This window comes from Protopterus annectens, chromosome 4.part1, assembly GCF_019279795.1.
Source record: "Protopterus annectens isolate FY-2018-M chromosome 4.part1, PAN1.0, whole genome shotgun sequence".
Classification (NCBI taxonomy): Eukaryota; Metazoa; Chordata; order Ceratodontiformes; family Protopteridae; genus Protopterus; species Protopterus annectens.
In genome coordinates, this window is record NC_056734.1 from 206,844,120 (window position 1) to 206,862,529 (window position 18,410).

Genomic DNA, 18,410 nt, shown 5'->3' on the forward strand with positions numbered 1-18,410 from the left:
TAGCCTTGAATTTAGCACCCTTATTCGAGCAGTGCTTTCACATAGGCTTCATCAGATCTCCTGTTTTATGTTAAAAAGAGGGGGAGGTCCAGGAAATGGTGGTTTTCAATGTTTTTATATTTTTATTATTACTTTTCCAATGCTATTAGTCTTCAAACAGGTCTTCAAACTAAAGGAAAGTAGATAGCTGGTTCCTAAGGCTTGTTCATTTTAATTTATTTTAAAATTAAGATTAATGTGGGGCTGAGTGTAGGCATTCTTGATTACTGGTGTACTGGATTCTGGCAGTGGGGGAACCACATGGCCTGTCTCTACTGATAGAAGTAACCGCATTTGGTGGGGTGTAGTTTGGTCTTCATATGGTTGCTTTTGGACTGCAGTAAATTGTGTCCTGGGTAATATCAGATGACATGGGAAGATATCAACAGTGAGCTGTTTGGAACGTGGTTGTGATAATATGCAAGTACCCTGCTCTTACTTCTTCTAGGGTGGGCTCCTCTTCTTCTCTCATTGTAGGCTGGTTCTGAGGCAGTACAACTTCTGTGGGGTTTTCTTCATTCAGAAGCTGCTGGAAATACTCCTTCCAGCTGCCTTTGATGTACTGTGGACTGGTGAGCAGGTTGTTGCTGGCATCCCTTATGAAGGGTGTCTGACTATCTTCTTTATCTTTCTGTCTTTGCCTTGCAGCCTGCTATAGTCTCTTTGTGCCACTTACTGAGTCACTTTCCAGAAGTTGGTCTCTGATGCCCTATTCTTTACTACTGCAACTTCTTTCTTAGCTTCTTTGTTAGCCAACCAGTAGTTCTTCCTAGCCTGGTCAGTCTTTTCTATCTCCCACGTCTTCCTGTACTCCTTTCTTATGATGAATTCCTGGACTTCTGCATTCACCATCAGCTTTCCTTATGTGCCTTATTTCCATACCTGGCTCAGCCACATATCATTTCTGTAGTCCTAACACATGCTGTTTTTAGGTGGTGCCATTCTGGTTTACCTCCACCTATTCCCTCCTTTACTGGGGTGCTAGAGCCTTGAGTAATTCCTTATACTGTGTATCTCCAGTTAACTTCCAGGTCTTCAGCCTGGTTTCTGTTGACCTTAGAGCCTTCTCTGACCACTGCTTGCAGCTGATTGTAGCAAACAGTTGTTTATGCTTTGGGCTGACTGTTTCACTGGAGATGACTTTGCAATCATGGATTCTACCCCAGTGCCTTTTTCTTACTAGGAGAAAGCATGTTGGCTACTCTTGTATGTCATCTTGTGACTGTCTCGCTTTCTGAGCCATGTGTTGGCTACTATCAAGCCATTTGCCATATAGAAGTCTAGAATTACTACATTCCACAACAATGTGCAGGAAAAAAAGGAATGTTAAATGTTTGCAGCTGCATTTATTAATCTTCTTCTTCTTTTCCCGGTTAGGGGTCACCACAGCGGATCACTGTCCACTCATGATTGGCAGTGGAGTTTTACGGTGTCGAGTTGCCAGCCTGGTGCCCAACCTTCCACAGAAGGCACACACATGCACACACTCATGCCTATGGCCAATTTAGTGTGTCCAATCTACCTACAGCATGTCTTTGGGATGTGGGAGGAAACCGGAGCACCCAGAGGAAACCCGTGTGACCACAGGGAGGACATGCAGACTCTGCACAGATGGCACCCCAGCCGAGGATCGAACCGAAGAACCTCTTGCTGTGAGGAGGCAATGCTAACCGCTGCACCACCATGGCTGCCCTAGCTGCATTTATTAATAATTAAAGCAAATTAACAGTACCACATAAGTATATGAAGCTTGGTGTTCGATCTGCTTTACTTACAAGTTCACTTCTTTGTACTATAACTTTTTTGTTGCCATTCTTATTCAAAGAATGTCACAAAGTTCTGACAATGGAGCTGTTTTCCCAAGTCCCCTATCTTAAAATGTCTGCTTCTCACCTAGAATGTCTTTATTAGAATAATCAAATAAATTAATAAAACCTGAAAGCTTTTTGTATAGTCATCTAATATTTGAAAGCAAAGAATAGGGATATGACTGTAGATGCAGAACTGCAAAATGAAAGTCTAGTAGAGGAAAGGAATTGAATCTGTCAAAGGTTTGTTGAGGCTGTGACTTCTCACCCTTTAAAGACAGATTTTTAGATCCCAAAATGTCATCGTCACATACTTGGCATCAGTACTAACCCTGGAATGCATCGATATTTTACTGTGATGGATTAAAAAGTGACTACAAGAGCACAATTACTTGTAAACAACTGAAACCTTAAACCATCAGTTAAAACTGTTGTCTGTAGATTTATATATCTATATGGTTCCCTATTGAAATGTCGGCAGTCGTGATGCAGAGTACTTAAAATCTGAAAAAGTAACTGAGAACCTAGAGAAGAGTGAATCTCGAAAATTGCACTTCTTAAAACTTCTTAGTGTGTGTGTGTGTGTGTGTGTGTATGTGTGGGGGGGGGGGGCACTGCACCCCCCACACTTATACATACACATAATAAACCAACTCAGAGATTATCATCTCTCAGAGAAAAGGGAATATTCTGAGAAATGACCTTTTGGACTTAGTATATTAAGTCCATTTTTTGTCCACTCAGTCTCCACTTTCCAGGACATGCTGTAGCAGGTCCCAACATTCCAAACTGTTACCTGTCTAAATATTTATATCTTTTATACATATATATATATATATATATATATATATATATATATATATATATATATATTGTGTATAACATAGAAATCTTTAAGGCAAATGCAGTACTTAAATCATACTATTATAAAAGTCATAAATACCAGACTGTTCTACAAAAAAATGAGAAAAAAACAAGAAATATATTGTTGCACACATGTGTTATGCACAGGGATGTAATCAGTGCATTCCATTTTGTATTAACAAACAGTTCCTGCCAAACACCACACTCTAAAATATGCATGGCATTTAAAAATGGGCACATCACTCAAGCTGTTTCCCCCCCAAAAAAGTTAATGAGTATAACATTTTAAGCTACTCAGTAAAAAACTATTAGAGATATTGTTTTTAGATTTGCAGTCTGCTCTGCTACTTGCTACAACAACATTGCCCGTTTTGCCACTAGTAACCCTTTTAGAACTCATCACTGTATTAACCTGAAACTTCTAGGCTGGCTTGAACTACAAAACCTTCTGTTAATCCCTCAACTCACTATTGCCCATAAAATCTTATACCAACCAAACAAAACCCCTATTCTTTCTAAACTTTTAATCCCCTATAACAACCTAAACTCCCTTCGCTCATCCAGTAAACTTATGGCTACTATAACAAAGACTTATAATTCTGCCGGTGACTCTTTTTTCAATAATACTGTAGGAAGGAACTGGAATCTGCTTCCTAGCGACATAACACTTACCACATCTCTGCCTCTCTTTAAACACAAAATCAAAGACTACTTCCAAAGCCACTGGCTCTGTTCCTGTTCAAAACCTGACTGATCCTTTACCTCCTCTGCGCTTTCCTACTACTCTGCACTTTCCTACTACTTTCCCTCTCTCTTTACTGTATCTGCTTCAGTCTACCTCCTTTTAGAGTATTTTGTTTCTTCTTTCCTCTATGCTAATCTCTCTCAACTTCCCCTTCTCTTTTCTTATACTGCTTCCCTTCCTCCTCTCATATTTTAGTGCTTCTCTTTCTCCTGCTGTTACTAAGATTAGTTCTATATAATATTATTAATCAATTTTGCTCTCTGTTTTGTGACTTGCTCTTGATGTTATTTCAGCTAATTAATGTTATTTTTAGAAATGTGATCCTCTTTTTGTATATATCTGTTATTGGGTACTATATTTTTTATTTGTCTTTTCATCTATGATGATTTGTCCATTTGCTTGTCTATTGTAACGTTTTTTGTTCAAATTTATGTGGAGCTTTTCTCCCCGGGCCTCTACTGAAAATGGAAATGTATCCAGCTAGACTAGCCCGGTCAACAAATGTAAAATAAAATAAAATAATAAATAAATATATGCATTTTGTTATAGGCATTATTATTGCTATAGACATAATACAGCCTAATAAGGCCCTAATGTTTCTACTAGTACTCAGAAATAATGTATTCTGTTGAGTACAAGGAATACACCTGGCTATACCCTTGTTATGCACTGTAATAATGAGACTGTCTGTCCATTAGGGAAATAAAGTGCTCCAGTCGTGTTATTCAGCATTTACACACTGCAAACAAATATCCACAAGGGCTGGCTCAAACCTGCAGAAACAGATGGCAAAGCATACTTTTTCTAGTCAGTAGTGTTTTGACTAAATACAAGTCTGTCACTTTTTGTTCCAGGTTTAAAAAAGTGGTTTTACCTTAAAAGTGCTATTTTCTAAGACTTGCATGACTTAATATAGTTATATCTCAAAATGCTTAATAGTTTCTGCAAATTTTGGTTTCTTTGATAACACTTCTATGGTCCTTACCATATCATTGATGATAATCTGGATGACTAACTGGACTCTGATGAAACAAACCAAGCTTCTGCTATTACAAAGACATGTGTCTGGAGCATTTCTCCACAGGCCTCCGCTGAAAATTGGCGTTGTTCCAAGTTGGGCTTTCCCGGTTAACAAATGTTAAATAAATAAATAAATTTCATTTATTAAATATCATAATCTTAAAAAGACATTCTCTGTGTGCCAAGCACTGCCAAAATACATAAGCATGAACTCTTGGTGCCATATTCATTCATACGCTTTGAAACGTTTAGAAAAGAGCACCTTCTCTCTCTCTCTCTCTCTCTCTCTCTCTCTCTCTCTATGTCTCTCTCTCTCTCTCTCTCTCTCTCTCTGTCTCTGTCTCTCTCTCTCTCTCTCTCTCTCTCTCTCTCTCTCTCATTCTTTTTCTCTGTCTTTCTCTGGCATGACATAAAATGCTGTTCATCATATAAAGGTACAGCTCATTTTCTGTAATGCATTATATATATTCCCTAGTTATACCTGTGAAATGCTGGAACCAATTAAACTCCTAAACATTTCCATTGCTGAGATTTTCATTCCTCATGTGTGTGAATAATAACACTTAGAAAAAGCTGTGTGCAATCATGGGACCAAATGTTCTTATTTCAAGTGAGGCACAACATAAGATAATGTGGTTCAATGACAACTGTATTGGCTAGAAGCCTAGAAATAATTGATTCAAAATTGAGTTGAAAAAGTACACAGCGAGATAATGTATTTCATATTCCAGTGATAGATTTCACCAGGCAGGTATAAACTAGCAAATAATGGCTCCTTAGATTAGCAAGGCAGTCCTAAAAAGTGCCTACAAGCCAAGTGTAGCCAACATTGTAAAGAATGTACAAGAGAAGGATTTTAAATGTCTTTAAATGGATCCCCTTCAAAAGATTGAAGTTTCAAAACTTTAAACTTCAAAAGGTCGAGACCATAAAATTGAAGTTTTGAAACTTCTAAAGTTTTGAATGGAGATCACAGTACAGCAAAGAATGAGATATTTACCATTTTCCTTACTGTAGTGCAATCTTGGAGTTGGTATACTTAATTAGCAAGGGGTGTTGGGGGTGCAGGACATAAAAAAAATTGTTTTTAATTTATTTTATTAGGCTTTCGAAGTTTCAAAACTTTGATCTTACGGTCATGCCTGTTTGAAGTTCGAAGTTTTGAAACTTTGAGCTTCTGAAGTAGATCCTTTAAATATCAAATATTTTACTGAGAAAAATACCCCTATGGATACTTTATAAAAATCCTACTTTGCTTTTTTCTGTGTGGCATGCATTACTTGTATTCTGTAGTAAGAGTATCTCATTTGCATTTGTTTTGGTCTTTGTAAACATATAACTATGTTTGTGTGCATATGTGTATATAAATATATATATATATATATATATATATATATATATATATTTTTATATATATAGATATAGATATATTTATATATCTTTGTTTATATGATGATAAATAACTGCTGATGAGAGTCTTTGAAACACAAATGTTGAATGAACTCATTTGCAATAACCATTATCGGCAACTAAATCATCTAAAAAAGTAATCCCAAATGTAATTCAACAGGCTACATTTGGAAATATTAAAAGCAAAAGTAAAACCAAAACCAGCTTTTACATAGAGGGAAGTGCCCTCAGAACCCTGACGTGGAAGTGCTTCCCCACATCCATGGAACTTAAAAATACTAACTCCAGGGTCACACAATCTCTAAGAAAGAGGAAAAAACCATGAAATATGTCATGGCCAGTCTGTTGAAGTTCAACCTTTGTACAATTTGACCAACAATGTCACAGACGAATATCACCAACATTTCATGATGGGGAGAAAGGCATGCAGAGATGATTTTTCTAACACCCAAATATATATATATATATATATATATATATATATATATATATATGTATAAATATAGTTATAGACAGAGAGAGTTATATATAAGGGAGGTGCAATGGCACAGCAAATAATGCTGCCACCTCACAGCAAGAGGTTCCATGGTTTGATTCTCAGCTGGGTGCCCTCTGCGTGGAGTCTGCATGTCCTCCTTGTGCACGTGAAGGTTTCCTCCAGGTGTCCTGGTTACTTCCCGCATTCCAAAGATATGAAGCAAATGGATTGGACACTCTGTATTGGCCATTGTTTTGAGTGTGCATGGAAGTGTGTGGTGTGGAAGAACTACTATGTAGGGCCAACCACCCTGCGGTGTAGTAAACCTTGGCTCTAGTTGATTGTCACTGTTGAAGTGAGACCTTGACCCCATGTGCAAAAATGTGAAAAAAGGGTTATGGATGCATGGATATAGAGACAAAAAGAGTGAGAGTGGTGCATTTGTGTGTGTGTGTGTGTGTGTGTGTGTGTGTGTGTGTGTGTGTGTGTGTGTGTGTGTGTGTTTATATATGAGGGAACTCATTACTGTTGATGGCTTTCTTAAAGCTTAAAAATGAAAGCCTGGTTGTTGCTTATAAATACTGCAGAATTAAGTTGCTTTTTATTCCTGTTTTATAAAACACTTACATGACTGATGACTGAATGTAAAGCAGATCATGTTACTTCGAAGACCATGACAGGCATTATAGAAAATTAAAGCTGCAGTGAGTATGTGAGTTAGAGAAATTAAAATGTCTCATACTTTTCTGAAGAGAGATTATTAAGGGGAGATGAAGTGGTTTTCCACTTTGTGTTGAAATGAAATGCAGTAGCTTAAATTAACCTTTTAAAGATTATCTGTTTTATACTGGTTCAAGGTGTGACTAAAACAATGCTAGTCAGAGACATCATTGCAGTTATGGTTTGTAATGCTCACTTTATCAAAAGGTCTTTTGTATTGCTTTATAAGCCATATAAATGTATACATAGATATCACTTTTAATGTTAGTTTTGTAACAAAAAAGCAAAGACTTAGAAAATTGCAAGTGTCAAGTTAGAGCTCTGTTGAATTTTAGTTTAGAAGATTTATTTTCAGTGTCTAATGTATTTTGGTAAAATCTGTTCTCACAAAATACTACTGAGAAAATAAAAATAAATAAATTACGCATATTGAGAATAAATGTGATTCAAATGTTGTCTGCCTTACATATTTAAATTACATGCAATACTAGACTGCAATAAAGAATCTGGGACATCCGAAGACACCCCTATGGCTCAATAAATGGAAAAAGTTGCTGTTCAAGAAAGCAAAGGCAAGGGCCCAGCAATGGAAAAAGCACCCTCCTCAGACTCAACAGGCAAATAAGGCAACTTGCCAAATCCTCCAAGGGCTCCTTTGAGAGAAACTTAGCAAGTACAACCAAGGATATCCATAAGGCCTTTAACAGTTATGTATGTAACCTAAAGGGTAGGACCCAAGCATGAGCGGAACTAGTGGCCAATGGTATCATGCACACTGACCCAACAGAGATAGCAAACCTGCTAGTGAATAGGTTTGGTGAAAATTTCACTCCCTTATCCCCTCCTAACTTAGAAACAACCCCCCCTACCCTACATCTTTGAAGAGCAGGTCCTCAAAAGTCTTGTGCAAGGCAAAAAACACAGCCTCTGTGGGACCAGACAACATACCAGGCTGTCTTCTACACAGGCTAAAATATGAACCAGCATCACCACTAAGTACCCTTTTCAATCATAGCCTAACCACAGGGTTTGTTCCTGCAGAATGGAGAACAGCAACAATTATTCCCCTCTAAAAAGGTGGCCTAGCAACATACCTGGGTAATTGCAGACCCATACGCCTTACCAGCCTCATCTGTAAGGTCAAATAAAAACATAAGTGACCTTCAAACCCTGGATCCTACCCAATTCGGCTTCGTGAAGGACAGATCCTGTCTGTTAAATCTGGTGGATTTCTTTGAAAATGTGATCAAAGCCATTGACAAGGGCAAATCTGTGCTCACAGCATACATCAACCAGGCAAAGGCTTTCAACACAATCCCACATTCAAACATTACTTATAAACTTAGCAAACTGAATGTAAACCCCTTTTTTGTAAGATGAGTTGCCAACTGGCTCACAAACCAGACACACACACTATGTTATCAAAGTGGGTGACTCCACATCAACCAGCAAACCTGTTACCAGTGGGTACCACAGGAATCAGTGCTGCAGCCCCTAATGTTTGGTATATACTTCTCAGAAGTTCAAGTCAAAGCTAAGGGGTTGTGACTAACCAAGTTTGCAGATGACTGCAAACAAGGTGCAATCATTGAATCCTCAAATTATGTCAGTATACTCCAGGTGGATCTCACACAGACCAATGACTGGTATATTAGTAGTTTACCTTTACAAAGGTGAAACACACGTGCGATTGCTAATATGAGCGAATTGTAACTTCAAAAAATAAAACCGCAAGTTTCCAATGTTCGAAAATCAGCAAACCGAACAGCAGATTCGCTGATTTTTTAACATAAATGTCGAAAAAAAAATTTAATGAAGGGATAATTTTCCGATTCCCTACTATAGAGCAATTTGCCTCAAAATGCCGAATCTGCAATGAGCGAATGTCAGTGTGCATTCTCTCATCGCACCTTTGAACCTTTTTGCATTCAACGTTTGCAAACTTTTGCAAATGTCCTTTCGAACATTTGCTGTTCACCCGTCTACAAAACGCACACATGAAGGTAAACCATATTAGTCACGGTTTCAAACTGAATGCAGAGAAATGCATCATCATTCCCTTTGGCACAAACAGTGTCACCTCACGCTGTCAAATCAACAATAATACCCTAAGTACCCATGAAGTGGTGAGGGACCTGGAATCACAAGTTGATTGCAACCTTAACTTTAACCACTGTGTGCTTACTGTAGTAATGAAAGCTTTCTACATAGCACACTTTATTAGTAAAAACATTGCTTCATGAGCAAAAGAAGTTATAACCATCCTATACTTAGCACTTATCTGGCCCATAATTTAGTATAACACCCAATTTGGCATGCACCTTACTTAGCACCTTCAGCAATTAGAGACACCTCAGAGGTTTCTAACAAAGAAGGTCAAGGGGCTGTAGCATGTGCCTTACACAGACCGATTAATGTCCCTGTCACTATACTCCATATTGTATAGACTTCTTAGGGGAGACCTATGCCTGGCCAACATAGCAATCCCAAGACACAAACCTAATGAATTTGCTATATATTCATAAATCAAACTGGATTATGGCTGCCCATTCCAGGGACCTAAATACAGCTTGTGATTTAAACAGGACATGCTGGAAGGATGGATTTATCTCCCAGTGAATGTTGCATCTTTGGAACAGACTACCAAATCAAGTGAAACAGAGCACTTCTATGGTGCTGTTCAAAAGGAACTGGGATGAGTGGATGGGGCACCATAAATTCTTACCGGGGATAGAGCCCAACACCCTCCAGGACATGGGCAGTCATCACTAAATACATTCTTGGGTACTGACTAGCATTTGTAGGGTATTACATTGGGTTGAAATTGTTAGGCTTGAAATTACCTCTGGGTTGATAGCTTAGTAATCTCCTATGATCCTATGAGTATACCATTCTTACTGAATGCCTGGTTGTGGCATTTATTTTCACAACAACAGAAGACTTAAGCTTTGCCATCAAATGCCCAAGAATTGCTGCTATCACTCATGTTTATTTAAGACTGCACTCATATAAAAACTTGTGATATGACTAGAAGATGGTAAATTGATAAACTTGGGAAGTATTATGAGTGTAGTAGTATTTCCAGCAGTTAATCAGGCCTTGATATTGTGCTTTTTCAGGGGATCTTGTGTTCACTTCCATACATTGCAGGTTACTTCTGGTTTACGTTTTACAGTATGTCATTCTGTCTGGTCTGTGAAATCAGCTACAAGAAGATTGCTGAAGTGAAATAGGACCTTCCATAACAGGGGGTCTACAATAGATGATACTGAATCAGAAGCCCCAGTCTTCCTGCTCCGATGTTTGCAATCTTTTACACCAAACATTGCACTCCAGTGCGTTTTCTTGTTCCTTCTTTAAGATATGTACCCCCTAATCAGCTTTCCACTTCTCTTTTCTCTTCCATGGATTATTCTGCCTGTGATGGATAAAAGGATCAAATGATATCTAGAGGTGTATTCTTTTGTAGGTCAGGCTGAGCACAAGCGTTAATGTCAGTAAAGGTGGCTATTCTAACATTGCCAGCAAGAAACTGCTGTAACACAGGCACATTTCTGTGTAGTACCTTCCCTTAGATGAAAACACCACAGAACGGTACTTCATAGCACTTCCTGATTGCAGTGCTTGTGCTTTTTACTTTCAAACAACACAAAATGTTCTAAATCATTCATAAAAGATAGTGTCATGCTTAAATGTACTATATAGTAGAAAATAAAAGACCTCAGCCAGAAGACTAAACACACACACACACACACACACACACACACACACACACACACACACACACACACACACACACACACACACACACACACACACACACACACACACACACACACACACACACACACACACACATATAAACCTTGATGTTTATATACTATTGGCTCTGCACCAGTCTAAGGAAACCACTCTAAGCAAACTTCACTCAGAACAGGCATAGTGATGCAATTTTTTGGCTCTTTTCCCATACTGCATCCCCAGTTTTCAAAATATGAGATTATCAGGCCCTATTCCATGATGCAAGTTCCTCTTTACCTTCACTTATAAAGGAAGGGCTCAAAATTAGTTGTACCACTTAGAATTTCTAGACAGTGTCTGAAATTTTGTCATATTGTAAACCAACAAAGCATTTTGCCTTCTTCTTCTTCTTCTTCTTCAGCTCCAAAATAGTGCTTATATTAGTCTTTCTGAAATAACTGTCAATCATATATTGTTATATAACTATATATCTGCATATCTATATCTATAGTGGTTCATTTATTATGATTCCTATAATTCATAATTGGCATGTACTGCATGGAGCACACTGATTATGCTCCAAAATTTAGAAAAAGACAAACCGGTTATGCACTAAAGTGGTGCGAGTCCTGACTTTAACAAATGTTAAGTAGCCCCTGCTATAGTTGTTAAGGTTAGGTCTTGACCTAGACAATAAAATCTGCCAGTACTATTCAGGAAATTATAGTAGCAGAATAAAAGATTTTGTTTCTGCCTGCTGTCTGTGCAAATAAGGTGCCCATAGTTTCCTGTTATAGGTATAAAAAGTAGCTTGATTAACAGGAAGTGCATTTGTCTGCATTTTCTAAAGGATACAAAGTCTGAAACTTATTCTGAAACTTAGATGCCGCGGTGGTACAGCGGTAGCGTTGTTGCCTCACAGCAAGAGGTTCTCTTGTTCGATTCTCAGCTGAAGTGCCTTCTGTGTGGAGTTTGCATGTCCACCCCGCAGTCGAGTGGCCTCAGAAAGACATGGGTGTTCCTTTGCTGAAGGTTGGGCGTCGGGCTGGCAACTCGGCACCATAAAACAATTTACTGCCAATCATTAGCAGACCGGAGTTTTGCTGTGGCAACCCCTAACTGGGAAAAGACAAAAAGACAAACAACAAAGTCTGAAACTTAAATGTAGGGGATTATTTTGTTACTTCAGTCCTCAGTGGTTTGTCAGAGAACCACACATTTTAAGAGGAACAGGCCAAAAATACTTAGCAATAATATGAAGGTTTCCTGAGAATCTGGACAGTATGAAATGTGAGTGTAAATGTAAGAGACTTTCTGACAGTGAAAACCAAGTGCTTTATGGCTTTGAAAGCTGGCAAGGCACTTATTGTTTTTTTATCTTTTTTACTGTATCTTGTAGCACATGTAGCAGATAAAGTTCCATGCACTACAAACAATAATGAGGTCTCCAATCCTAACCTACAATTATGTGTTTCAACGTGGATGCCAAGATTCACCTCTCAATTCTTCACTCTAAAGCTGCATTTCTTGGTGTCCATGCTTCAAACTCATAACAACATGGTAAGCATCGGCAAACCACTCCCAATCTTCGGTGTAATGCATGGATCGTACCTAATATGAAACCCATATCAATGAAACACCATCTTTTATAAGAAGCAAAGTCAATGCCAGAAAACATTTGGAGATGGAATATTTTTTAAGCTAGAAAAAGTAATATTATATTTATAACATGCACAAGAAATTAGGAGTAATCATTGAAGATCTCTTTTGGGTTTTGTGTTCTATGATGTCATCATCTTTCACAGTAGAAATTACAGCTCGCTGCAGATTGCCAAATATTCACAATTCTCTAAGCATTTGGGAAAAAAATCCAGAAACTTAGCAATACTCTACTTCCGTCCCATGTTTTGTTCTGTTGTGTTCTTTCTTATGTTCATTCTTTTTTTCGTGTGTGCATTCAGAACATTTGTCATTCCCTATCTGTCCATGATTCAGTAATTACCACATTAATTGCAAAACATAAAGAAAACAGTAGAAAAATGAGCAAAGCTCTCTGAGCAGTTAAATAAAATGCCATCTTTGCTATTTTTTCTCATGCATGATGCTTTTCTGTGTTGTAGCTCACTCTACTAACCAGTTTTTTTTTAGTTTTGCCATGCAGATATCCTACTAGTACTGCAGTCATCTTCAAACTCATCTGTACAAACATTCTGACAAGCGCTAGCATTAGCTGACAAGGTCTGCCACATACGGCAAGTTCTGAATGATTGATTGTTTATGCTAATTTTACGTTACTTGTAAAGCATCATAGCACATGAAGACTATGTCGTTCCTTAACATTTCATTTCCAGACTGGGCAATATGCTGGGTACCATAACCCCAGAAGGAATGAAATGAACACCAGATGATAACTATACTATTGTGGAATTTGTACATGCTCTAGGCTACCATGCATCACAGATGAGAAATAATTTCTCCTCCACTGTAAACTTCCCGTTCTCTTTGATACTAATATGATTAGGGATCAGTCCCTCCCTTGTGGAATGAGTGAACCCCACAACTATAATATTCTCAACTATCAATATGGACACTTGAGATTTTCAAGTAATGTTTTATAAATGTTGGTAAAAAAATATAGTTATGTGGGGCCCAGTTTTCTTTTTCTTGGAGATTTCCTGAGGGACATATATGTTAACAGTACTGACATTCAGTCATAAGCAACCCATAATGGGGTGTATTTTATTTATTTTTAAACAGGAAAGCATTCTAGGCAAAAGTACCCTTTTCAGGAACGATCCATCTGCAAACTGTGGTAAAATGACTCATTGAAATTTGTGAAGTAAGCAAATGGAGACTGACTGACTCAAATCCTGGCCTATAGGCTAAATCTTCTTAGCTGCTCATAACATTAATCTAGCAGTAAAGTGCCAAATACTGTAAGGACATATGTCATTAGCCTATAATTCCACCTAGTGTTACCAATTAGTATATAATAATCAGTGCTACTGGCCACTAAATAATGAGTCAGGAACACTTGGAAAAGACTGTTGACTGCCAAATTATACAAAAAGGGGTAATTGGTCTTAACAGCATATGGCAAATGCACACTGCTACCTCAGGTTATAGCCAAAACTTGTGACACTCAAATAAGCCTCATAATGAACACCCCATAGAGTAGAGTTATAATTACTGGTTTCCACGGATTTCAATCATCTTGGTTTCAGCCTATTGCCTTCCAGTGCAGTCATGCTAATAGTAACTAAGACTTGATCAAAACAATTTTATACACAAACACACACACACACACACACGTGTATGTGTCTGTGTTTGTGTATAAAATAGACACACACACATGTGCATGCACATGACTTGCATATCCTCAGGTATTCAGAAACAAAAACATTGTCATGGTAGATGAAATTACATCATGAGCCACCATACACAAGGTGACCATGCTAAGGCATGAAATATTGCAGCCTACTGTGCAAATGGTTGTATAATGACAAGGAAATGAGCAGCATTATTTAATGAGGATCATGACAAGTGCAAGGGAAAACAATATTGTGGCATGATTAAAAAATGTATGAATTTCACATGATGAGATGCAACAATACAGTAAAGTCCTGAGACCATGAAAACATGTTTGGGGTAGTAACTGTTTCAGCAGGCTTGCATATGGAGGGGGGTGTTTCTTTCAGCTAGTGGTCACAGTGATCCACACTACTGACCACTGCAGTACACAGTCATCCATTCTTGCTTAACATTCCATGGTCTCCTTGACAGGGGATAGTCTGTCTGTACACAGACACCAAGCAGGAACTGGTTGAAATGTGTGACCTTCATATGAAAGCTTGTGGGATGAGTGGAATACCCATCCAGGTGTACAACAAGTTAAATGAATCTTTGAAAATATTATTTATTGAGAACTTCCAACCTTACACCACCCAGTGTGGGATATGGTGGGTATATCTCAGGCATTTACCTCAAGAATACCAGTTTGTAAAGGCCATTCTGCAACATGAAAAGAAGCAACGTGGTTCTGTTGCACCACAGAGTGGAGAAGCAACAGTGTTTCTCTAAGGTACTAGGAGCCATTGACTGCACTCACAGTGCAGTAATAGCACCATCTGTGAAACAGGGACAATAGTGTATCAACCATAGTGGATTACACTTTGCCAACTGTCAGGTGGTTTGTAATGCACAGTGTATAATATATAATATCGGCACTGTGCCAAACATGCTGTACCCAAAATTCTCATATCTGCCATGTATATAATTCATATTAGTGATTTGTTTGGGTGATTTTCCATAGAACCATCTTACTGGTGATGCCATATATGCCATGTAGCCAAGGCTCATGACATCAACAGGAAACCAACAGGACACGAGAGAGAATGCATATAACACCGGTGGTTACAGATCTAAATCACTGTCAAATGTATGTTCAGATTGCTGAAGGTCTGTTTCCATTACCTAGATGTCTCCAATGGTGCTCCTGAAACATGCACTAAACCATTTGCAGTGTGAGCAGAATTATAAAATATTTTGGAAAGTAAACAGATATAGTAGGGGAGAAGCATTCAGGAAGAGGACGCCCTGGAGTCAGTGGCAGAGATGATGCCTTTTGAGAAGCCCGTGGAGGAGTTGGATTCAGGCAAGATTCCATGCAAGACAAAATCAGGCATGGTGCACCACAGCACTAACTAAGAAGCAGCAGCTGCTTCATAACTATAAGCAAAATTAAAGATAACATACAACAGTAATAACGATGCATTCAAACCTAGAACCAGTCTGTGATATCCCACAAATACATTGGCCACGTTGTGCATCACATGCAGGCTATACAGGTAACATAATACTGAGGTTGGGGCATAGTTATCATCATATGCACAGATGGGTAGGGCCACAGTGATTGCTGCCAGCAATTGATTGTGTATGTATGGCCTGGTCTGTGTGTGTGTTTGGGGGGGGGGGGGGGCAATGCCATAAGTGACTGTATATTTCTGGTTGGGATGATGTAAGCAGACAGGCAGATCATTCAGGGAGGGCTTGGTGACTCCAGAGTGATGTAACTGTGCAGAAGAGGGTATTTCTGATGTGTCTGTGTGTGTAGAGGGGAGCATTGCTAGGGAGTTTCTGAACTGTGGAAGTGCTACAAGGTACACAAGTGCAACTGAATGCATCTCAACCACCCTGGCAATGACATACCCCATGATTGTCAGCTACAGTATGTCTAGCCTCAGAGTGTACTTGACTGTTACATACCCTTTCTTCTCAGTATGTGTGCAGTCCAACAATAGGCTGATGCCTAAGCAGGATGCTCACTGTACTATTGCCACATAAGGCTTCCTGTGTGGGCAGGTGTGGAGGCCCCACACAATCCAATTCCACGCATACAGCATCATGACAAAGCTGTAGTAATATGCAGCATATGCATTTTAAATAGGCCTTCTGATCTTCAGCCCCCACAGTCCTCCCTGAAACAGGCAAAATATTCTGGTTTGCATAAAAACCCCGGGGAGCATTACTAGGTCAGCAAACCTAGTCAGTGGTAGCTTAGGCCCCCCTTTCCATTTATCATATGAAGATATACATTCTCTCTCACTCCCTCTTTCTCATAACCATAGTCATCACAGCAAAAGATTTCAAATGGTGCGTGGTCACATCAGACACAGCAGTCACACCATGAAAGCCTCAGGCTTACAGAACCCATTGCATTTAGACTCCTAACAGATGCAGGTTATTAGTAACACCCCCTCCAAAAAAAATGCATGTGTTTCTGCTCAGCAGACAAACAAGTAACATATAAAAGACTCACACTGAATAATGTACTTTAGACAGCTGTGATACTCAGTTAAAGTAAACCACAAAATATATGGCAGCACATATTAGTTGCATATAGTCATATGGAACTCTTAACATTTAAATGTAATGAACATATATCCTCCATCTCTTCTTTAACACGGTTTAAAAGGTCACTAAAAACTCAACTCAATACTACATGGTTATGCTCCTGTACTAGTTAAGGCTACTCCCTTTCTTCCTATCAAATGGTCTTATAGCTCATAAGTTAACTATTTTTAAAAATCCAAGTGTTTTAATTCTTCCCTATAATATTGTTCATATGTTTTCCTAATTTCATCTGTATGTGCATATATTTTTTATTATTGTATCTTCTTAATTATGATGTATTGTTTCTCTAATTGTTATGATCTCTGGGGTATTGTCTAACACTACTGATCTTTGTTAATAATCTGTGGCGCTTTTCTCCCCGGGCTTCCACTGAAAAAGGACATGTATCCAGTGGACTTTCCCAGTTAAAAATGTAAAATAAAAAAAAAAAAAAAATAAATAAATAACAATAAATACAGCACACACAGCCAAAGGTATAAAACAGTCCCTATGTATTCCATGTACCACGGCAAACCTTCCCCTGTGGTTCTTAATCTCGTACAAGTGTCGTATCATGTCACAGACTCCTATCCATATTCATAACTCCATAGAGAATTCACCTGTTTTCAGCTAACCCCAAACATTCAACCCCTTCTACAAAACAGTTTCAAGTAGGTCAACAAAATACAGGCACTTACAGCACACGTACAAAGCAGTAATCAAAATGGGCAGACACTTCTTACCAATCACTTATCTCACATATATTGTTGAAAAATGAAAACATTTGTACATTTGCTGAAGTATAAGCACTGTATTTCTTTTTCAGTAGCAAATTCCCTACTGCCATGTGCAAAGTATTGGTTGCAGCAATTGGTACTTTGCTGTTTCAAGGCTCTTCACAGAGTCTTTACTCTAATGAGTCGGTTTAGAGCTATTATCTTTTATCCAAGCCTTGGATAGGGGTGGAACAGTGAGTAACTAGCTATTCATCAAAAAGGAAAGAGAATTGAAACCTAAGCCAACTGTACTAGATGTAGTGAATATTGTAAAAGAGATAAAAGAATCAGAAGTGGGATCTTTAGAAAAGGGTGAGAACAAATTATACAGAAAAAAATGGAAATTGTTAGACCGATACATGCAGAATAATGTTTTGGAGGAGGAATGAGGTTTAAGGGAAGGCAGGAATTTAGTGAGCTATGTAATGTTGAATGGACAGTGACAGTACAGTAGATTATATGTGATGTAGAATGTTTGTAACTGAGAATATGTCAGTATTGTTTGTTTTTATTTATATAAATGTATGATTGCATATGCCATAAGTGATACTTCAATGTTGTTGTTGTGTCTTTCGGCTTTTCCCAGTTATGGGTCGCCACAGCAGAACTCCGGTCTGCTAATGATTGGCTGTAGATTTTTACGTGCCAAGTTGCCAGCCCTGATGCACAACCTTCAATGAAGGTACGCCCATTCACGCACGTCTCCACACAGAAGACGCTTTAGCTGAGAATCGAACCAGACAACATCTGCGGTGGTGCAGCGGTAGCATTGTTGCCTCACAGCAAGAGGTTCTCCTGTTCTATTCTCAGCTGGAGTGCCTTCTGTGTGGAGTCTGCATGCCCTCCCCATGGTAGAGTGGCATTTGAAAGATATGCGTGAATGGGTGTGCCTTCGCTGAAGGTTGGGCGTCGGGCTG

General features: G+C 38.6%; 1 protein-coding gene across 3 annotated transcripts in view; it reads right to left on the minus strand.

Moving 5' to 3' along the window:
* GPC5 (glypican 5) overlaps positions 1-18,410 on the minus strand; it is a 4,047,478-nt gene that overhangs the window by 2,857,380 nt on the left and 1,171,688 nt on the right. The window lies entirely within an intron of this gene.